General features: G+C 43.4%; 1 protein-coding gene across 3 annotated transcripts in view; it reads left to right on the plus strand.

The window, feature by feature from the left end:
- Positions 1–23510, plus strand: part of SMG7 (SMG7 nonsense mediated mRNA decay factor) — a 988399-nt gene that overhangs the window by 482368 nt on the left and 482521 nt on the right. The gene's annotated exons all lie outside the window — the stretch shown is intronic.

Below are 23510 nucleotides of genomic sequence, written 5' to 3' on the forward strand. Positions count from 1 at the left end.
GCTTACGCCACCCCTTTAGTATGGGGAACTATACCCATTATTTTGCTGTGCCTCTGTCGAGCAGTGACACTGAGGTAATCCCTGGGGTATATCTGCGATCTCCCATCCATTGGTCAAGATTTCTCTTGAACAAGGCCAGCGAGGTGCTCTGCCTCACATGTACCGGGATTTTGTTCCACAGCATAGGGAGTCTTTGGGTGATGAATCTATCCCTCCAGCACGTCCTATTAATAGCCGTGTCAAGGTTTAAGTCTCCCGCCCTTGTGGCTCTGATGGATCTAGATTTTTTGAGGTGAAGCATATTCATCAAATCTGGGTTTGACATGGCCTTGTATGTTAGGCAAAGGTCACCTCTGAGCAAGCGGTGCGACTGAATAGAGCTGGAGTTCTTTCAGTCGGGCAGCATAGGACAGATTTTGAGACCCTTTATCCTTTTGGTGAGGAACTTTTGTGGCCTCTCCAGCTGCTGCAAGTGTCGGGTCAGATACATTCCGAATGGGGCATTGTACTCAATCGTTGGTCTGATGAGTGATGAGTAAAGGGAGACTATGACCTCCCTTGATCTAGATGAGAATCCCTTCATGATAAGGTGGGCAATGTAGAAGGACTTCCTAACTACTTTAGCTACATGGGTGTCGAATGACAGACTACTATCAACCTGGGTCCCCAGGTCCCTGATAACTTCTTCTGTGCTCAGTGGATTGCCACCTATTTGGTAGCTAGGGGTAACCTTGTTTTTCCGAAGGGTATGACTATGCATTTTTGGCATTTAACTTTAGGCCGTGGCTCTGGCACCAGTTATCCGTTTCTGTGAGACCCTTCTGAAGGATATCTGAAGGATATCTGTGTCAGATGTGTTTTCTACTATGGCTCCCAGTTTGCAGTCATCTGCAAACTTTGTCAGCCATAACCCTCCTGTGTTTGCTTGTACTTCGGAAAAGTAGATGCCAAACAAGAGTGGGCCCAGGACTGAGCCCTGTGGGACACCACTTGTGACAGGCTTTGAGTCTGACATGGCGCCAGCAACTCTGACCCTGTGGGTTCTGTCACTCAGCCAGTTTGCAACCCATCTTGTGATGTATGGGTTAACATTTAAGCTGATGAGTTTTTCAATGATACCCGAGTGGGGTATTGTATCGAAGGCCTTAGCCAGATCGAGGTAGGCTGTATGGACTGCCTTTCCCTCATCAATGGCTTTGGTGACTGTTTGAAAAAGTCAACCAAGTTTAAAAGGCATGATCTGCCTTTGACAAAGCCAAACTGGGTTGGATCCAAAGTCTGCAAATTCCTATGTCTTTATTTATGAGGTCCATTATGATCCTCTCCATGGCTTTGCAGATAAGGCTTGTCAAGCTAATGGGCGGTAATTTCCAGGGTCTGTGGAGGCACCGCCTTTGTGAAGTGGGACCACAGTTGCAGTGCGCCACTCCTGGAGTGCGTATCCAGAGGTAAGACTTTGATTAAACAGCTGTCCTAGCTGTGGGTTTAATTCCTCATTGAGTTCGTGGAGCACACAGCCGGGGACACCATCGGGTCCCATGGATGCTGTGTTTTTGCTTTGGAGAGAGCAGTTCTCACTTGGGCTGGAGATGTTTGGGGGCTGCACTCATTTGGTATAGATATCTCTCCTTTTGGGGGTTTGCACTGAACCTGTCAGCCAGTATGTTGGCAATGTCTGTAGGATCAGTAATCTTCACATCATTTTGAACTAGTTCTGAGCATATCTGGGAGTTTCCTCCTAGGTTTCTAACATAGCTAAAGAAGGCCTTATGATTGTCTTTTGAGTCTTTAGCTATTTTTCTCTCGAAATTTGCTTTGGATGATTTTATGAGAGCTCTTAGTTTTTACTTATAGTGATCAAGGGTGTCTTACCTTTTAAGGATTTTGCTCTATCTTGTAGTAGCTTCCTCCTTTTGTTGTAGAGTTTGTTTATGGCTGGGGTCCACCAGACTGGTCGCTTGCCTTTGGTACAAAGAGTCTTTGTTTTGCTTGGGATTGCCTTATCCATGCAGTCCTGCAGGTGCTGGTAGAAGGCGTTTGTAAGTGATTCAGCGGCTTGAGTATTGTTTTCCGCGGCTCGGGGCCTGAAAGGAGACCACACTAGTCTTTAGAAGTGTGAAGTCGGCTTTTGAGAAGTTCTTTACTGTGGTCTTTTTTATTTCAGGTGGGGGTGGGATGAGGACCTCCAGCGAGATTAGTTTGTGATCTGATCTCACCAGTGAGGGGTATACTTCCGGTGTTGAACATTGTGCTCCCATGTTCGTGATGATGAGATCAAGTATGTTATCTCCTCTTGTGGGGATGGTGACTAGTTGTTCCATGGCATTTGAGTTTATGAATTCCAGGAACTTTTGGGCTAGGGTGTTTGGGCTTGAGTAGTGTTCCCAGTCTATATTAGGGTAATTGAAGTCACCTAGTATGATGGTGTTTGGTGATACATTTATCCCTCTAGTGTTTTCAGGAAGGCCATGTGAGTTTCCTGAGTTTGTGAGGGTGGCCTGTAACATGCTACAATTTGCAGAGCAGTCTTGCCTATGGTTAATTGCACCTGGATGGTCTCCGATGCATCGTCGTTGCCACCAGTCTTGAGGTGTGGGTGTCCTTGATGAATATGGATACCCCCTCCTTTCTTGGTATTGTCCGGATTTTGGGGCGGGCATGATATGAGGTAAAACCTGATAGCGCTGGGGTGCTCTCAGGAGCCTTGAACCAGGTTTCTGTCACAGCACAGACATCGATGTTCTCCATACTGAGAAGGGCCTCGAGTGCGTGCATTTTGAGATTTAGACTTCTGGCATTGAGCAGCATTACCCTTAGTTTTTTCCTTTTTGTGTTCTAGGGTGGTAGGTTTAGAATTTGAGCCTTGCCTAAAAAGGCACTATGGGGTGGCAAGAGCCTTTGCCAATATCCGGAATCCCAGGGTGACAGGTGCAAGCCGTCCCTTGCGAAGCAGCGTGGCTTGTCCAGCATGTCATCCCAGGCAGACAGATACTGGATCCCCTTTGAATGACACCAGTGTTTAAGCCAATTGTTAAAGCTGATCATCTTATCTCTGTATTGTGGCATCATTCTTGGTGAAGGTAGGATACTGCTCAAGGTCAGGGTCATACCTGCCTGGGCTACATAATCAGAGAGCTCCTCAATGTCTCTTTTCATGTAGTCCAAGGAGGTACGTCTCAGGTCATTTACACCAGCGTGGACAATGACTGAGTCATATTTGTACCTGCTGTTGAGAGACCTGAGTGCTTGCGTTGTGGCGGATTCTAGCGCCCGACAGGCAGCTTACTGTGACCTTCTCCTTACTCAGTCTGGTGGCGGGACATCAGTGTGTCTGACTATGGAGTCACCAATGACTAGTGTGTCTGGCATTGTGTTTGGCCTTAAGGGCTGTGACTGTTTGACACTCTGACTGTGAGGTCTATGTGTTGCGGGTGTTGTGTTCTGAGGTGGTGGTTGTTTGGGTGTCTGCTTTGGTGGCCTCTGCTGTTTTGGTAGATTTTTGATCAGAGCCTCCGAGTATGTCTTTGTGTGTTTATGTGTATGATTTGAGGTTGTAATGGTACTATGTGAGACTGGGTCTATAGTGTGTGTGGTAACCTTCTCCTCCTGACTGGTCTTGCCAGTCCCATGTTGAGAGAGCTCAGCCTCCAGTTTGGCCGTATAGTTGCATCTCTCGCATGTATTTGTGTTTTGTGGGAGGAGAAAAGGGTTGTCTGTGTACATGAGGCAATCGAAACATTGCCTCAATATTCCCAGGTTCACCAGCTGAGCAGGAGAGGACACTAGCAACTGATCCCTCGACATGCTAGAAGGGTAGACGAAAAACTTTAAAAAAGATTCCGGGGGACGTGGGTGACCGAGAAATGGGGGGTTGCCTTTTTGGGGTACTATCAAGGTAATAAGTACTGTAGGAGCAAGTGCTAGGTTTAATAGATAGAGAATAGTCTACTTGGAGTCAAGTAGAGTTGATCTTTTTAGTTATAGGATACGCTGATTTGATCAGTAGTATAGTTCGAGGAAGGTAGTTTTAAGGGAAAATTTGAAGAGTGGACTTTAGGTAGCCTGAATAGTTTAAACCTGCTTAACCGGCACTGCCCTAGTGTGGAACAGTGGCAGCTCCGCGCTAAATCGCTCTAAATCGCGCTAACGCGCGTTTAGCGCGTTTTATACCAGGGGGCTGGAAAAAGCTAGAAACTGGCCCAAAACGACCAATAAACTACTAGTTACTGGCTGAAACCTCACAAAACTGGACAAAAGGCAGCTCAATGCTTCCCACTCCCACTGGTAAGCAAGGTAGCTTCCCTTCCCCCAAATAAGGCAAGGAAACAGTACACAGGAACTACAACCAAAGCCCAGGAATCAGCAACTCTGAAACTGGACTAAACTAGTAAAGCAGGAAAGCATTTTCTTTTTTTGGACTTAACTCTTTGAATGCTGGGGTGTGTGTGTATTCAAGGATTCTAGAGACAACATGCACTAATGTAAGAATTTGTACTTTTCAGGTTGATCTAATGGTAAGTCACAACAGCTGGATATGCTGTCTTCATTCTGGTTAGATTTCTTGGACTGTACTGCTTTCCGTAGCAGGTCTTTGCTGGCTTTTGTAATGTGTGGGCTCTATAAAGGCATTTATACTATTGACCAGCTCAGAGAGTTGCTTATTATGTTTGATTAATCATCCTGTGGAGGGTAGAATCTCGTCCTTAGAGTATTCTGACAAGATTGTCATATATTACATGATGTCAGAGTAGAGAAGTATATTTAAAGAAAATGTAAAAATGTGCATCTGTTTTCCAGAGTTTGTGTTCTGAAGTACATTCATTGTACAACTAATATCTGTAACTGCCAAGAATTCATTTTCTGCAAGGCAACTTGGCAAAAACTGAAAGTTTTTGGATTCGGAAACTAGATTTCTTCCACAGTGAGTGTAATAGATGAGAAACCTGAATGTACGGTGTGCCAAATTTCTCATCTTGAAAGTAAAAAAAACAAGTCTGAATGGCAGAATTTAGAAAGATATTCAGACGTTGTTGTAAGCATGGAAGTAACTTGCCATTTGTTCTTTACAAGGATAGAAATTCCTGCAGAGAATACAGGCGCTAATGTTACTGAGCTGAAGAATTGGTTCGACTGTGAATTTTGAGTTACATAATTCATTAATAAGATAATAGTTTATGGTATGAGAAATGCTTAAGCAGGGGGCAGGCTGTTGAGAGAAGCAGACCTGATCCTGCCAAAGGCTGCGGATATATGTACACAAGTATGCATTTAAAGTAATTAAATGAAGAAGCAGAGCTGTGCAATGTAAAGTGTGAGTAAAATGGACAAAAATAAGAAGCTGACTGTGGTAACAGTAGTACTGGCAGCAGGAAGGAAAGCCATAAGGTGCATGAACTCTGATGGCTGTGCAGTTCGCCCCTGTTTGATGTGATCCAGTATGAATGGAAGCATCGTCTTGCTTTGTAATCAGTTTTGGCCATAATGCTGGAGAGTTGAGGAATTAAACGTCCAGTACTATGTCCCTTTCTTATTTTTGTCTTTTTGTTTTACTCTCACTTTACAATACACATATCTTTGTTCTCAGTTAATTAATTTGTGTACTTGTTTTATATACTGGCAATCACTTGCAACTAAACCAAACAAATACAGTATGTGAGCGATGTAACTGTACCATGAAACTGGAGTCAGCCTCATATAACAATAAACGAGACATCAAACAGGTTGTCAACACACTCCTTTCTCTCACACAAGACCGGGTCAAGTCACATAGACCCGCATATGTGGAGATGCTCCCAAAGGACCAGAGACCTCCCAAGCACAAACAAGTCTTACATACTGGAGCACAAATATACCCCATTACACATAGCAACACACAGGTGTCTTGACAATTAAATCCATAGGAGAAAACACCTCAAAACCTAATCTCTTGGTCATAGCTAATTGCATAGTGAAACACGCAGATGTTCTCACCAGGCTGGACAGGGAGAAAGTTACGGTTAGCTGTCAGTCAGGTATCGGGATCTTCAAATCATGCACACACTCAAGTCAGTCAACAACAATTACCATTATGGCTGCCATAGTACATGTTGGTGTGAATGAATTAAGACATACCTGTCTGGGGTATATGAAGAGAAACAAATCTCAGATTGTGTCAAAGGCAGATATGCCCCTAGCACTAAGTAGCATTTTACCTTCACCCAGGATGATATCACAATACAGACAAGAAATGATTGACTTCAGCAGTTGGCTTAGGTTCTGGTATCAGTCTAGGTGGATCCAATATCTGCCAGCCTGGGAAGACATGGTCGACAGGCCACGCTGCTTTGCCAAAGATGGTCTTCATCTATCTCCTCAAGTCTTTCAGACACTGGTTAAGACACTTGCCTCCCCCATAGTGCCTTTAAGTAATGTCAAAACAACAAAATTCCTGATGTAAAGAAATCTACTCGAGACAAACTCAAGCTTATGCTGCTTAATGCTAGGAGCCTAAACAGAAAACTGCACTCCCTGGAAGCACTTCTCACCTTGGAAATTGCTGAAGTTTGCAGTCACTGAGACTTGGTTCAAAGCTGCAGCGAGCACCCCAGCTGTACAAGGCTACAATGGCTTCCACACATTCAGACCCCAAAATGAGTGTGGAAAAACCAAAAGTGGAGGTATATTCGTCTTCATTAAATCCAAATACATCTCGGCACTGGTTAAACAATACAACTCTGTGGAGCTGCTTTAGGTACAAGTAAATGTAGGTAAAATACCCTACCACATCATCGTTAGCTACAGGTCCCCCACCATGAACCAAGAGATGCACACCAGCTACCTGCACATGCTAGAATCACTCCCTATACAGCCAAACACTTTGGTCTTGGGAGACGTCATCTATCCTTCTATTGCTTGGACAACATACATGAGTACAAATGCGATTGCCCTGATGTTCCTGGACTTTAATTCAGATGCCCTGGAACAGTTAGTCTGTACCCCTACACGGGGCTAGAATGTCCTAGACTTGGTAGTCACCAATTTTGGGCGGGGGTCACTGCACTACCTCCTTTCTGCTGCCCTCCCTAGTAAGGTCAGACTGTAAATCTGTTTCATTTGAAGTAACTATCAGATCTGACCCCCCCCCCCCCCACAGGAGCAAAAAAAAACTGAAAAATTTCTTCAAAGCAAACTTTAGCCTATTAAGTGAGGGTATAAAACGTTTTAAAACCCTTGTTAACAAAGCCAACAATGACTCTCCTGCAGAGGAGTACACAAATGCCCTGTATAGACATTTAAACAACTGTATTGATGCAGCTGTACCTGTCAGGATCAAAAACAGGTCCTCCCGAAGAAACAGGCCACCTTGATAGACCTCGTGTAAATGTTATGTAACAAAAGGAAGAAACTGTTATCCAAGAACAAAAAGGAACTTGCTCAGCAGAGAAAGAATACCCTCCACAGTTTGAACAAGAAAATCAGATATCTTGTAAAGTCCTCTAAAACTAATTGAGGCTAAATTAACATCTCTGGCTAAAGATAAACATAAGACTTTCTTTAGCTATGTTTGAAATCTTAAAGGGAATGCCTGGCTATGTGCTGAACTGATAGTGGACGGTACCAGTCACACTGCACCTGAAAAAATTGCCAACCTGCTGGCAGACAGATATGGGTGCAAATTTCACCCCCACCCCCCGTCCCCACCATACATATACCCTAAAGCATCCCTGTCACCAGTCCGCTACCTAGCAACTCCAAAGAGCAGGTCATGTCCACCCTCTCCAAGGCCAAAAATGCTGCCTCCATGTGACCAGATATCCTCCCATGCTGCCTACTAAACAGTCTAAAACAAGACCTAACTGAACCACTTGGAACTCTGTTCAACCATAACTTGAGCACTGGCTTTATTCCAGCAGAGTGCAGAGCAGCAACACTAATCCATAGCACAAAGTGGATCCATTAACCAAATCTGGGAACTGTAGACTCCTAAGCCTAACCAGCCTCATCAACAAGGACATAGGTGGCCTCCATATTGTTGACCCGACCTGGTTTGGCTTCATTAATGGCAGGTCTTGCTTACTAAACCTAGTGGACTTCTTCAAGAATGTCACCAAAGCCCTGGATGAGGGCAAAGCAATAGATACTGCCCATCTTGACTTAGCCAAGGCTTTCAACACAATCCCCCACTCTGGTATCATTGAGAAACTCTCCCAGCTGGGGATTAACCATTCCTGTACAGGAATGGATAAGGAGAGGTGAATTCAAACCAAGAGATGAAAGTTTAATATTGGTGACCCAAGATAGTGGGCTACGTACACACTGGTTTACAAAGTCGGTTGAACATGTGAGAGAAACGGACAAATGTAGATTTTGTAAAACCGAATTGGAAACAGTTGCACACCTTGTTGCTGGTTGTGCCATAATAATGAAGACCTATAAATTTAAAAGCATAATAATGTGGGAGGGCTGTTGCACTGGGGATTGTGCAAACATTATGGTACTGAAGTGGCTGAAAAACACTGGAAACGTGAGCCACAAAGCATCATAGAAAATTTTTGTCACATGGGATCACCCATTGCCAACAGTTAAAATGATAGATGGTAGAAAACCAGATGTGTAGTGGTCCATGAAAAGTAGACGAAAGTAGCACTGATCATTGAAATTGCCACACCCAGCAACTGCAGCGTCTTGCGTACAGAGAGAGAAAGTTGTAAAATATCGGGATCTGCAAGCAGAAACGAGAGCAATGTGAGGGAAGGATACCCAGACAGTTCCAATAGTAGTAGGAGCAATGGGTCTTATAAAAAAGAATCTACAATCTTATTTAGATATGTTACCAATCCATGCAACCCTCACAAATTGCAGGAGTCTTTACTGGGCACATTGCGGGTGCTGCAAAGAGCATTCTTGGCTGACATCAAAGATTGAAACAATACTAATTTCATGAACTTTAATCGTACTTTGACTTGGGAATGGGGTCCATTCCCATCATGGTATTATAAACTCAAAAGATTTGGAGGAAGTAAAAAAAAAAATAACTAAAAACTGGGAATTAACCGATATGTAGCAGACTGGCTCTCACCGACAGAACGCCTAATGTCAAAATTGGGGATTCCACCTCCACCAATAGACCAATCACCAGTGGTGTACCAGAGGGATTTGTCTTGCGCCATCTGCTATTTAGAATCTACTTCTCAGATGCCCAGGTGAAGGTAGATGGCCTGTGACTTACCAAGATCACAGATGACCACAAACTAGGCACAATCATCTAGTCCCCCTGCAATGTTAACATATTACAAAAGGGGCTAACACAGACAAATGATTGGTGCCAGAGCCACGGACTAAAACTAAATGCAAAACAAAGTGCGTCAATATCCCTTCTGGCAAAGTAGTAGCCCCTGCAAATTACGATGTTCATCGTGTTATACTGCTGCAGTCATCACACGTGGGTTATCCTGCCGTCAGGCGGTCCCGCAGTCGGCCGAATCCCAAAGTCTTGGTACGGCGTTGGTTGTTGTCGTTTCTTCCCTGACGTCAGTGCGACGGGGATAAAAGAGGCAGCCGACGCCATTTTCTTCAGTCTTTCTTGCCGCGCAGTGCCTGAAGCAGAAGCAGTTCGCAATTGCCAGTCAGCTAGCTCCTGAGATTTTCGAATCGAATTTCAGCCCGAAGTCTTCTCTAAAGTTAAGTACCCCGTTGGGGAAACTTTTCTTGCCTCAGACCGATGTCAAAGTTAATTGCATTTCTTGTGGGAAGCAAATACCTCATAAGGATTTTCATTCTTATTGTATTCCTTGCCTAGGCCCAGACCACGACGTCTCTGGTTGTCGGTTTTGTGCTAGGTTCAACAAACGTACAATCAAGCGTCGGGCAGATTTCGCCCGACATTATTTTGGCAGAAAATTTAACTATAGCATGTTGGAGCATCCGACATCAGCAATGATTAAAAAACGCAAATATAAGGACAGGCAAACAAGGCCAAGATCAGATACCGAGGCCTCAGCAAGGCCTGCCGCCGGTTCTCCGATTTTCAGCGAGGCGCCTACTACCGCTGATTTAGAAATTCTGACTGCCTCCCAGACCGAATCAGCTGGGCCTAAAGAGCCGGTTCCCTCTCATCCCTCGGATGCCAACCCTGACGGTGATCCGGAGATTTTGGACAGGCCTTCGGTTTCTGAAGGTGTCTTCAAACCGACAGCTATCTCTATTAAGTCTTATGCTAAACTTAAATCCCCCTTGAAAGTTAGGAAACCGGGTCCACAGACCCTCCCCCCCACAGGCCCCTATGCCTAAAAAACAGATGCTTAAGATGGCTGAGGATTTAATTACCCTTATCAGGGGTTCCCAAATTCCTTACCTCCTGCACCAGCTAAACCAGACAGATACTACTGAGTTCCTGATTCTCATAAGTTTCTATATAAAAGCCCTGTTGCAGACCCCAAAACCATTTCCCAGGGTCCCAAAGGGGTTAAGGCCTCTACCTTCTGAAAGAGATTCCAGAGCATAAGAAAGATGGGGGAAGAAAGTGTATACGTCTGCCACTTTGGCCATGAGGGCCTTAAAATACCAGCAGTACTTGATTACACAGTTAAAGCAGAAAATGATCCCTCAGACAGATCAACCTGATTTCAAAGAGACGCAGGATTTGCTGCATGCAGCAGAACAGGTGGGAAAGCATACCTTACAGTGTGGTTTTGATTCATTGGAAGCCTCATGTAGAGCAGCTGTCACAGGATCTGTAATACGTAGACATGCTTTGCTAAAAGAGCAAGCCTTACCAGAACATGTCAAAGCAAAGTTATTGGATGCTCCATTGCAGAAAGATGTGTTATTTGGTGTCAAAGCAGAGGAAGTTTTAAAGAAAATGGAAGAAAAGGCAAAATCTATGCAGACAGTTAAAGATTTTTTACAGGTACAACCTCCTCGTTTCAGCAGAAACTGGCCATCAAAAAACTGGTCCTTTCCTGCATCAGACAGACCCCAAAGAGGTAGGTATCTGACGCCCAAGGTGCAGAGGCCAGCCACAAGGTTCTTTCAGGCCTACACAATGGCATACAACAACTCAGAGGTGGAGACGAAAGATCTCAACCCTTCAGGAAACAAACACAATGATTTCCCTCTTCGCCTGCCAAGCAAAGTTGCCCTGGCAGCACCTTTGGGAGGAAAACTGGCTCTATTTCCACAAAACTGGAGCATCATAACAAAGGACAAATGGGTTCTGGATAATCCTTACCCAAGGATACAGATTTTATTTTCGCACTTTACCACGGATGAGAGGCATGCCAAATCTGCCGCCAAACCAATGGGCAGAGGCACAAACGCAAATTTCAGCTCTCATGGATATGAAAGTAATTCAAAAGGTACCTACAAAGGAGCAAGGTCAAGGTTTTTACTCAAGACTATTCCTAGTACCAAGAAAGGACAAAACCTGGAGACCCATTTTAGACCTCTCAATTCTAAACACATACCTGGAGGTACCCAAATTCAAAATGCTCACACTACAGCAGCTTCTTCCCATGCTGGGCAAGGAGTCCTGGCTGGTAACGTTGGACCTCAGAGGCATACCTGCATGTCCCTATCAGACAAGATTGCAGAAGATACCTCAGATTTTTGGCAGGTACAACGCATTATCAATTCTCTGCATTGCCCTTTGGCTTATCTACTGCACCCAGAGTATTTACGAAATGCCTGGCATCAGTAATTGCATACTGCAGACGAGGAGTACAAATTTATCCATATCTGGACGACTGCCTGATCCAAGCGGATAGCAAGGCCATTCTATTACAGCATCTGGTATTTGTAACAAAGCTGCTAAGTTGCCTAGGGTACACAGTAAACAAAAAGAAGTCAAAGCTAATACCCTCACAAGACATAATATTCCTGGGTGCCAGCTTAAATACAACGGCTCAGATGGCTTATCTCACGCCAGACAAACAAAAACAACTGACTCAATACTTCAAAAAGATGGCAACTTTTACCCAGCTCACTGCAAGGAAAATCCTGCAGGCATTGGGGTTCATGGCATCCTGCATTCAACTAATTCCACATGCAAAGCTGCATATGAGGAAATTACAATGGTACCTGAAAAGTGTATGGACTCAACACAGGCACAGCCTCGAAACAACTATACCTCTCATTCCCTGCCTTCAAAAAGAGTTCCTACGGTGGGCTCAAGCATGTCAAATAAACAAGGGTCTTCCTTTTGTCTTACCTCCAGCAAACCAAACTATGACAACAGATTCTTCAGACTACGCCTGGGGAGCACATATGGCAGGACAGTGCATACAGGGCAAATGGTCTGCAAAACAACTGCATCTACACATCAACCAAAAGGAGATGCTAGCTGTGCAAAATGCACTGACAGCCTTCAAGGACCTCTTGCATCCAGGGCAACTACTAATAAGGACAGACAACACCACATTTATGTGGTACATAAACAGGGAGGAACACACTCCTACCCTTTATGCAGACAGGCAATGACCTTGTGGAACACAGCATTGACTTACCAAGTACAACTGCAAGCACAATTCCTGCCAGGAAAGGAAAACATATTGGCAGACGAATTAAGCAGAAATTTGGCAGATCCTCACGAGTGGAGACTACACCCACAAGTATTTTCAATGATAACTCAAAGGTGGAGACGCCCAGACATAGATCTATTTGCCTCCCCCAACAATTGCCAACTACAGAAATTTTGCACAAGGACTTATCATTCCCTAGCCTGGAAAGTGGATGCCCTATCATTCAGTTGGACAGCATTGACAGTCTGTGCCTTCCCACCACTACCTCTCTTGACCAAGGTATTACTGAAAGTCAGATCAGAGAGACCACAAATGATCCTCATTGCTCTGGACTGGCCATGTCAGCACTGGTACCCATTACTAAGGACCTTGACTCACAGCCCTCCATGGATCTTACCTCAATTCCCACTTCTGTTGACCCAGCAAAACTCTCAGATCCTTCACAGTCAGCTCAAGACTTTAAATTTAGCTGCATGAAGAATACCTTGAACTATCAACCAACACTTCTCTCAAAGGACGTCCTGAATGTCATTTTGGGGGCCAGGAGGCCCAGCACCAGAAAAACTTACTTCGACAAATGGAAAAGATTTTGTGCATGGAACCAGGCTAAAGGCCAAAATCCTTGAATACCAAACATTCCTCAAATACTGCAATACTTAACTGAGATGCTACACAAGGGCCTTTCTTTCTCATCCATTAAGATCCATGCTTCAGCCATTTCAGCTCAGTATAATACGGATACTCCCATATTCTCACACCCTTTACTAAGGCAGTTTCTCAGAGAGGCTAAGAATATAAGACCCCCCCCCCCCAGAACACTCCCAACACCAGCTTGGGACCTCAACTTCGCTTTAGAAAAATTAACACTGCCTCCTTTTGAACCAGCCTTCTCAGCAGAACTACAATACTTGTCCTGGAAAACAGCTCTGTTGCTGGCCATCACCTCAGTACGCAGGGTCTCAGAACTACAGGCACTTATGGCAGTGGAACCTTTCATCATTTTCCATCAGGACAGAGTCTCTTTACGAACTAACCCTACCTTTATGCCAAAGGTAGTATCCAGTGTGGCTTTGAATCAGGCCATTCATTTACCCACCTTTTATCCAAACCCCCAGAATAAAGGAGAAAGACTCCTTCACTCTTTGGACATTCACAGACAGCTACGTTACTATTTGGATAAAACAAAGACCTTCAGAAAAACTGACCAACTCTTTGTATCGTATGCTGCAGGTTCACAAGGAAAGGCTATTTCAAAACAGACCATCTCCAAATGGATAGCACATTGTATCCGCTTTTGCTACTTGCACCATGGGAAAGCAGTGCCTGTTAATATTAGGTCCCATTCTACCAGGGCTACAGCAACCTCAGCAGCCTTTCTCAGGGGGGTTCCAACCAAGGACATTCTGGAGGCAGCTACTTGGAGTTCAGTGCACACCTTTACCAAGCACTACCACCTTCCATTATACTCTAAAACCAGAACTGGTTTTGCCACTGCAGTTCTGCAGGGCATCCTAGCTTCACCTAACCCAGTTTAGTACCAGCCACCCATCCATAGCTTTGGGATTCAACCAAAGTGTGATGACTGCAGCAGTATAACACGATGAACATAGTACAGTTTTGTACCTACCATAAATGTAGATGTTCGAGTGTATATACTGCTGCAGTCCAGGTTACCCTCCCACCATCCCCTCTACATACCAGGGTGTTGGTTATAACTCCATGTACATCAATCTATTGGATGCATGTCTATATGGTGTATTTGCTAACAGCTAGTACTATTGTTTATCTGCTAAGATTATTTGTATTGCCTTCCTAGTTGGGGGCACCTGACATCTGGGGCAAGAAAAACTGAAGAAAATGGCATCGGCTGCCTCTTTTATCCCCCTGTCGCACTGATGTCAGGGAAGAAGCGACGACAACCGACACCAGACCAAGACTTTGGGGTTCGGCCGACTGCGGGACCGCCTGACGGCAGGATAACCCAAGTGTGATGACTGCAGCAGTATATACACTCTAACATCTACATTTATGGTAGGTACAAAGCTGTACTTTATAGATAGTACCCCCTAAGCTCGAACACAGGTTGATAGCAATCTAAACTTCAATCACCATGTGTCTACAGTGGTAAGGAAAGCCTTCTATGTTGCGCATCTCATAAATAAGGGCATCACATCCAAGACTAAGGATGTTATGACTTCCTCTATACTCGACCCTCATCAGACCACTAATTGAGTACAATGCTCCCTTTTGTATGTACCTTGCCAGAGACCTGCAGCAGCTGGGAGATTGGCATAATGGTTAAGGTGTTTACCTTACATACACAAGGTGCAGGGTTTGATTCTCACATAGTGTAATTGGTTAGGCTTAAAATAGCCCAAAAGGGCAGTTAGCATATACTAACCTAACCTATGACCCTATGGAGACCACAGAGGTGTCTAACAAAGAAAATTCAGAGCCTCCAAAACATGACCTACATGGAAAGACTGAAGGTCCTGTATCTGTACGGTGTATCCTCCAGGCTGCTGAGAGTTGACCTGTGCCTGGCCTACAGAGCAATCACTGTCCCTGCCCTTATGGAAATGCTGCATATCCACAAATCAAATGGGGAAAAAGGTCACTTGTTCCAGGGATCGCAACCAAGTCTGTGACATAAGTAGAACATGTTGGAGAGATTGCTGCTTCTCTGGAACAAACTCCCACTTCACATGAAGCAGATCTCCTCAATGATCCCATTTAAGCATAGCCTTGAGAATTGAATGAGAGACTGTAAATTCACCCTGTGGTGGCACCCATGTCCATCATGGACAGGGACAGTCAGTGCTAAACATTGATTTGTTCTGCTAACAATAACCATCTAACCATTGTCAGCTCTCGAACAAGTGTATTACATGGCTAGGCTTGTAAAGGCCCTAAGGCTATTAGCCTAGTAACCTCCTATGGACCTATTGTGACCTCTCTTGCGCTGCATATATCCACGGCTTTTGGACCATTAGGTGAGGCTAATAATATCCAGAGGCTATACAATTCTCTTTTTCCACTTTCTTCCACTCCAGTCTTAGCCAGTACCAGACATTCCATCCCATCAATGAAAAGCAAAAGAGAAACTTGTTAGTTTCATTAGAAAAAGAAAGCCATCTGGAAGGTCCTAGTAGCCCAGACAGAGTTAGGATATTGTTCAGATTCCTTTTTGTTCCAGAGAGGAACCTATTTTAGATCAGCCTTAAGCCTCCATGTGACACACTCCTGTTCAAAATGGCCATGGTGCAAGCAGTTTTGCCATTCTCCAAGCATATACAGTTAGGTGATTAAAAGATCTTCAGGATGCCTACCTTCATGTCAAAATTGCAGTCATTAAAAAGATTTGTTTCTGTTTAAGTGCCAGTCATTCCCAGTTAAGTGCCCTGCCCTTTGGCCTTGTCACAGCCCCCTTGGTGTTTACCAAGTACATGGCAGTAGTTGTAGCCCATCTGTGGCTCAGAGGAATTTACATTTCCATATTTAGAAGCTGGCTTCTTTCCATTGCAGTAAGAGAATCTTTCATCACAACCAGATTGTATTTGCTTCAGGTCTGCTTATCCTTCGGAGTCTCTGTAAAACTATGACAGCTGAGTCTCTGTTCTGTTTATCAGATGCCATCTGGACACAACAAAATGCATAGTCTCTGTCCCATCAGAATGCAATCTCTCAAAATGATAATTCACAACCATTTTGGATCAACACTCTCCACCTGTCATTTTAGCTCTTCTGGTCCTGGAATTAATGGCTTCTGCTATTTATGATTCAGTCAACTCCCTTCCACATTGCACTGGGCCATCAAGGTAGAGTGGTCCCAAACTTTAGATCATCTGTCAGCCTCCGTTATCAGTCAAGTTGTTCAGGGGACATTTGGAGTGGTGGTTAACTTTCCCCAAGATCTGTGTGAGAAGACCTTTCTACGTGGATTCCCCTTCAGAATTTTTCACCACAAACTTTTCCTCTAAGTTAAGGGGCATTTGAAGGGAAGGGTGATCCATAAATATCCTGGAGATGAGAACAGTTACAGAAGTTTCAGGACATCTTGTCCCCTGGAGTGATTTCTACTCGCAGTATTGCTGTAGTGTGGTAATTAAACAAGCATGGAAGAAACAGATCTTACTTCTTGTTCAGAGAAGCTGTGAGGGTTTAACAGTGAGCAATTGCTTCTCATCATTTCTGACTGCAGTGCACATTTCTGGAATGATCAGCTATCTTGGGGACAGACTTGGCAGATATATTCTGATGCTTTGCGAATAATCTCAATCCAGTGGTTGCTCAACAGATTTTGATTGCTGCAGCCAGCCATCCTTTGGTTTATTTGCTTCATCAGTTAATGCCAAATGCAACCGTTACTTCACCCCACTCCCCCTAGGGGATCCATCCCTAAAGTATGCTGTAGCCAAGCAGTGGCCTTCTAGTCTGCCTTATGCTTTCCTTCTCTGTCCCTTATGTTGCACTTTCTGCAGAAAGTGGCAAGATGCAAAGCTACAGTAGTACTCACTGCTCCATGTTGGCCTGAGCAAGTTTGGTTTCCCCTGTTATGACCACATCTCAAAAAAAAAAACATAGCTTTTAAATCCATGACAGGATCTCTTGTCTCTTCCCTCCAGACAAGCGTCACCAGGACCTTTTCAATCTTAGGGTCACTGCGGTTTCCCCAACACCCCTAATGGCTGAAGACACTTGTCTCAAAATTTTCTCTAGTTTTACAGTCTGTCATAAGAATCTACCTGCAAAGTTTGATCCTTTCACAACTTTTATTCCTGATACTTTATTTTTCTATATTTGCTAAAGACCAGTTTGGCTGCCTTTTCTAACTGCTGAATTGAATTAGACCTCCCAATCCTTAGCCTGTCCTAGATTATGTAAGGCCTTTTTAAAGGGCATCTTTCTGTTTTGCCCTCCATTAAAAGAGCCATTTCCTCTTTGAGACCTCAAGTTTGTCCTAGAAGCTGTGTCTTTTGAGATTGCTCCTTTTACACAATTAAAATTTGTCATGAAAAGCCTGGTCATTGACAAGTTACTTCGCCAGAAGGGTCTCTGAATTACAAGCTTTGTTTTCCAGTCCTCTCTACTTAATCTTTCATAATGATGGGATGTTTCTCCAAACAAATCCTTCCTTTATTCCCAAAGTTGCATCCGAATACAACTTTGAAATAACGTACTCACCTTACAGTCTTTTTCCTAAACCACGTAGAACAAAACACAGTCAGGCACAGAAAGACAGCCAGAGGCATAAAATCAAACGTTTTAATAAAATAGGTAAGCGCTTTCACACCGTAAAGTAGTGCTTCCTCTGACCATGTAAAATAAAATTAAATAATTTCCTTTTATACAAACCAATCAAGTAGATTTGAATTAACCAGTAAACATCAAAGACGTGCCTAATGATTCAAAGACGGTCATTGTTTAAAGAGACCTCGTGCCTTTAGGCTGGGTTTAATACAACTTGAAATAACATATTCACTTTGCAGTCTTTTTCCTAAACCATACCAACAAAGGGGCGTATATTCTGCATACCCTAGATGTTCTCAGACAACCAAGACTTTAACTGTGCAGAACTAAAGTCTCTGAATAGGATTCACAGGTTTTTGTTTTCTTCTGAACTGATAAGTTAGGGAAAAGGTCTCTAAAGTTTTTGTACAGATGGCTGATTGCATTTCATTCATATGCATGTCTCACAACAAAACATTTCCAAAATCTCATTCAGCAGGGTCTGTTTGCACATCCACAGTTGTGTTTAGGAATTCCTCTGGATGAAGTTTGTGTTGCGGCAGCCTGATCTTTGTTGCACACCTTTGCCAAACATAAGTTAGGTATGATATCCAGATTCTGGGCTTCCTATGGGGCCATATCCCTTAACGGTCTTTTGTCATGGTTCTTTTCAGGATGATGGGTAGCGTCAGACTCTGTCCTATTAGTCGACTCAATGTACCAGATACTAAAGATACGGTAGTTAATGTACTTACTGTAGCACTGGATCCTTTCATCCAGGTCTGTCCAATATGACTTCCTTCCTTACAGGATGTGAAGGAGCTACATAATACTCTTAGTAATGGCTCCATAACCAGTCAGCAAACTCTGAGAAGCAATGCTACACTAAAGGAGTAAAGGAGGTGAAAGGTTTAAAGGCGTTCGAGGCTGGAACACTTGTTTTGCCAGATCTGATCTGACAACTATCTCTAGGACCCATTACTTATATTGACTGGACATGAATGAAAGGATCCAGAGTTATGGTAAGTACGTAACTACATTTTTTAAATGTTACATTCTACACCGTGGTGTTTTGTAACGCAGTTCCCAGAACTGTATAATCATTTTAATGTAATCAGAAAGCCCCCCCCCCCCGTTGTACATACCAACTGTATCATTTCATTACTGAAAAGTGCCTTTTGACGTTTCATCAACTACTCAAAGTTCTGCAGTTATCTTTCATCTGCTCAGCTAAAGCAGAGTTTTAAGTGAAAAAAAGTTATTTTGAGCAGTGTATTTTGTTAATTTTGCCCTTAGACTACTGGTGTAGTCCCCAGTGTAGAGTTAAACTAACCTGGCACTGTTACTGTCCTTAGCAGTAGGTGTTCTCTGTTTCCTTCAGTGAGCCAAGGTGACTTTAGATCAGTGATGAGCATTGTTGTAAGATTTATTCAAAACATCTGATGCAAATGTTTATGCCACATGATGTATCATGGAACGACTGTCCTGGGCTTTTTTTCTCTGTCGGGTAAATGGTAATTGATGCACTTTCACTTTCTGAACACATGATTTTTAGTGGTTCAGGATATTTTTTTAGTGCAGTAGTACTAACAAGGTGTTTTACATAGAGCTTAAGTCATTGCCTGAGGTATATTTTCTGTGTTCTGCTTCCGTTACAAACTGCATTTCTGTGAATTTGTGTAAAGCTGATGTAGCAGAGAACTAAATTCTCCTGACTGTGAGCAGAGTTGGAAACTTTTCCCCATCTGATATCCCAAACTGATAAGTATAGTTTTTGCGACTCAGTTTGCACTGTGCTGTATTTATATATATATATATATATATATATATATATATATATATATATATATATATATGCTTTATTATTTGTATATTTGCTGTATTGTTTATCTCTTGTTGTCTGCATTGTTTTCTTCCCTCCCTCCCCAAGTGTTCTTGTAGTGTTAAACGTGGTGGCTTTGGATTTGCCCACCCCTGCTGCAAATCTGATCTTGGTCACTGTTCCCAGTCCAGTCTCATTTGATTATTTGGGCAGAACTACCCCTCCTTGATTCTGTGACTTTGAACACTTCTGATTCCTTTCTCTCCACTTAAAAAACAAAATGTACACTTTATTCATCTGCTTTTACTGTAATTGTGTTCTTATTTTTGCTGTGTGCTCTTAAGCGTTTGAGTGCTTTTATTCTGCTGCATTTAATGCAGCTTATTGTTAGTATTTTAAGGTTTGGTCTTAGCATTTGTGCTTCAGGAGAGTTACTTTACATTTAAGAAAGTTCTTGTGGTCTGCACTCTTGTGGACAAACCCTTAACACATCCTTCTCTCCATAAAGTCCTGGATACCATTCCTAGAATGTCCTTGTGTTCTGACTGAGTGTACTTCTCAAACAATTTGGAAATATAGAGCTGATAAGTATATTTTTTGCCACTTTTTAACTCTTCAGAGTTCTGCACGGTCTTAATTTTTGCTTGACTGAATTACTAATATATTTGGTGGCATTGTTTTCTGATACTCTGTGCCTCCATTTGGATTTTTTCCTAATTTACTGCTTTCTTCGTTTGTTTTTAGTCGTTTTTTAATTTAATTGCATTTATTTAAACTACGTTTGCTTGATTTTTTTTCCTAATTTGCAACTTTCTGCACTTTTTAGTAATTTTTTTAATTTAATTGCATTTATTTCAACTGTATTTGCTTTAATATTGCTACATTCTCAAGTGTGCTAGCTTGCACTGCATGTGAATTGCTTTTATTGCTGTTTTAGCTGCTTTTCTGTAAAAAACAAAAAAAAAAAAGTTCTAAGCTTGTTTACCGCCTTTCCTATAACTAGTCTAGTCCAGATACCGATTTGCTTTATACAGGACTGTTATAAGCTTCTGAGATCCCCAAGCCTTTCTGTGTTGTAGGGAAGCCTTCTAGCTCATCAGTGGCATGCACTAGGTAGCCTATCTATCACAAGGGTCCCTATTAATTTGACGAAACTTTAGCTTGTCGAACTACAAAAGATCGACAACTAAAGATCGAAAGAGCCAAACTGCGAATGGCCAGCTAAGCAGATTTTTTTTCAGGGAAAGGAAAAAAAAATCACTTGGCCGTTAATGGGAATTTGCCCTTTCCCCGATGTGGAGTGATCTCAGAGTTAGTATATTTAGTTAGGAAAGTATGGGGGGCACAGCCACCCCACTTAATTCAGGCTGAAAGGTTTTTGTTTTGTGTAACGACCAAGCAGATTCTTTCCATGGGAAAAAATTCTCTTAGCTGATCATTCGCAGATGTCCTTCAAGGATGCATCTGCAGTCATCACATATGGGTTGTCCTGCCTCAGGCAGCCCTTCGGTCTGCCGGATTCCAAAGTCTGGGTCCGGCGTCGGCTGATGTCGTCCTTTCCCCGACGTCAGAGCGCCTGGGGTATAAAAGCGTCAGCTGACGCCATCTTCCTCAGTCTTTCTTGCCGCATGGTGCCCGAAGCAGAAGCAGTTCGCAAGTGCCGGTCGGCCAGCTCCTGTAATTCAGCTACCGAAGACTTCAAAAGCTAAGTACCCCTTTGGGGACTCTTTCTTGCCTCAGCCGATGTCAGATAAAGTTAATAATTGCTTAACTTGTGGGAAACAAATACCTCATAAGGATTTCCACTCTTACTGCCTCCCCTGCCTAGGCCCAGACCACGACGTCTTGGCCTGTTCAGCCTGTGCTTCCTTCAACCGACGCACTCTTAGTCGTTGGGCGGAGTTTGCAGAGGAATTTTTTGGGGCTAGTTTTTCATACAATATGCCGTCGGAGACTCCGACTTCACATTTAACAAAGAAATGGAAGGACAAGGACCAACACACGTGGGCCGCGGTTTCTGCTGAAACCACGGCCAGGCCCTACCGCGAGTGTCTCGGTCTCGGCTGAAACAGAGTCCTTGGTACTTCCGACCCCCGAAACCGCTCAACCGACAACCTCGGCCCTGGAGGCCCCTGCTGAGTCTGTTATTGAATTTCCTTCAGAAACTGGTGTCTTGGAAACTTCCGACACCATTCCTCTAGACAAAACTACACCAGCACGTGGTGCAGCTAGGCCTCCTGCATCCATGTCCATAAAGGCATTCACCAGGGCTAAAGCTGCTAAACATACAAAAGCTATGCCTCCCAGGGTTATTCCTCAGGGACCCTCTACAAGTTCACAGATTCTAACTTTAGCAGAGGACCTTATTTCCTTAATTAGGGGCTCTCAACCCCATCCGGACAGGGGCTCTCAAACCCCTCTAGACAAAAGGCCCAGGGTTGAGCCCTCTGATCCCCACCCCTCAGAGGAGGCCTCTGATGGCTCTGCTCTCTCGGACTACCAGGAGGAGGTTTTTTCGGCCTACGAGGATTCTGATGCAGAAGAATCGATCCCCTCGGCCTCCCCTCCTGAAGAACTATCCTTCGGGGAGACCCTTCACACTATGAGAGAGCATTTCAAATGGCAGGGCCAGGAATTCTCTGATTCCAGGAAAAGATTAAGAACTTTTCTGCATTTACCTCAGCATAGACCTTTGGCTATTCCTCCTGTTTTGAATGTCATTGATGATGTGTACTCTGAGTCTAGCATAACCCCTGACACTCTTCCTCCGGCCCCTGTCAAACCCGATAGGTACTACAGGGTCCCGAACTCGCATCTTTTTCTTTACAAGGCCAACTCTGCTGATCCAGAAACTATTTCCCAGGGCCCTAAAGGGGTTGCAGCTGCCACTACTAAAAATCCACTCCCCTCTGAAAGGGAGTCCAGGGCTTTAGAGAGATGGGGTAAAAAAGTGTATACTTCTGCTACTCTTTCTATGAGGGCATTAAATTGTCAATTTCATATGATACAGTACCAAGAGTATTTGTTAGATGAATTGCATAAGACACTGTCTTCACCTGAACCCCTAGATCGCAAATCACTGCAGGATCTGGTACATAACTCCCAGCAGGTTAGCAACCATTTCTTACAGTGTGGTTATGATGCATTGGAAGCTTCATGTAGGTCAGCTATGACAGGTGCAGTCATACGTAGGCATGCTTGGCTGAAGGAACAATCTCTGCCAGACCATGTTAAAGCTAAGCTTCTGGATGCTCCACTGGAAAAGCAAAAGTTGTTTGGCTCCACTGCTCAGGAGGTCTTAAAGAAATTTGAGGAAAAGGCAAAATCTGTACAAACAGTCAAAGATTTTCTACAAGTCCAACCACCAAGATTCAGCAGAAATTGGCCTACCAAGAATTGGTAAGTGCACACACAGCCAGGAAATGGAACAGCTCCTTGTAAGTTCACCAAAGCAGATTCAGTAAATCCAGGTAGGCACCAAACGAATTCAAATAATTCCTTTATTCAGAACCACAGAATGATAACACACAAGCGGTTTCGCTCAGAGGAATTCTGAGCTTTATCAAGTGACACCATGCTGTTAAATCAGGTGTCTTATATACCTTGAAAATCCTAGATTAATTAGAAAGCACTGCCAATTAACAATTTAAAGAGACTATGCGCTTTTCTACATGCTTAAAAATTCCATTAAAACAAAATGTATAAAAAAGTAGTGATAGAGTATGCTTAAAATAATGCATTAATGCATCTGTTACTACTAAAAATGCTAACATAAAAATAAACAAAACATTATACACTATTTCCCTAATGTTTAACTTCATAATAAAACTTGCTGTGTGCAAAAATCTGCACTTCTTTTGAAAATTGAAATAAGATGGAATGACTTGACATACCAACTGTTGTTCGTGTAATTGTAATATTAGGCTAATGCCTAATGTGGGTATGACAATATTTTCTTTTCT

This window comes from Protopterus annectens, chromosome 10.part0 (genome assembly GCF_019279795.1).
Source record: "Protopterus annectens isolate FY-2018-M chromosome 10.part0, PAN1.0, whole genome shotgun sequence".
Classification (NCBI taxonomy): Eukaryota; Metazoa; Chordata; order Ceratodontiformes; family Protopteridae; genus Protopterus; species Protopterus annectens.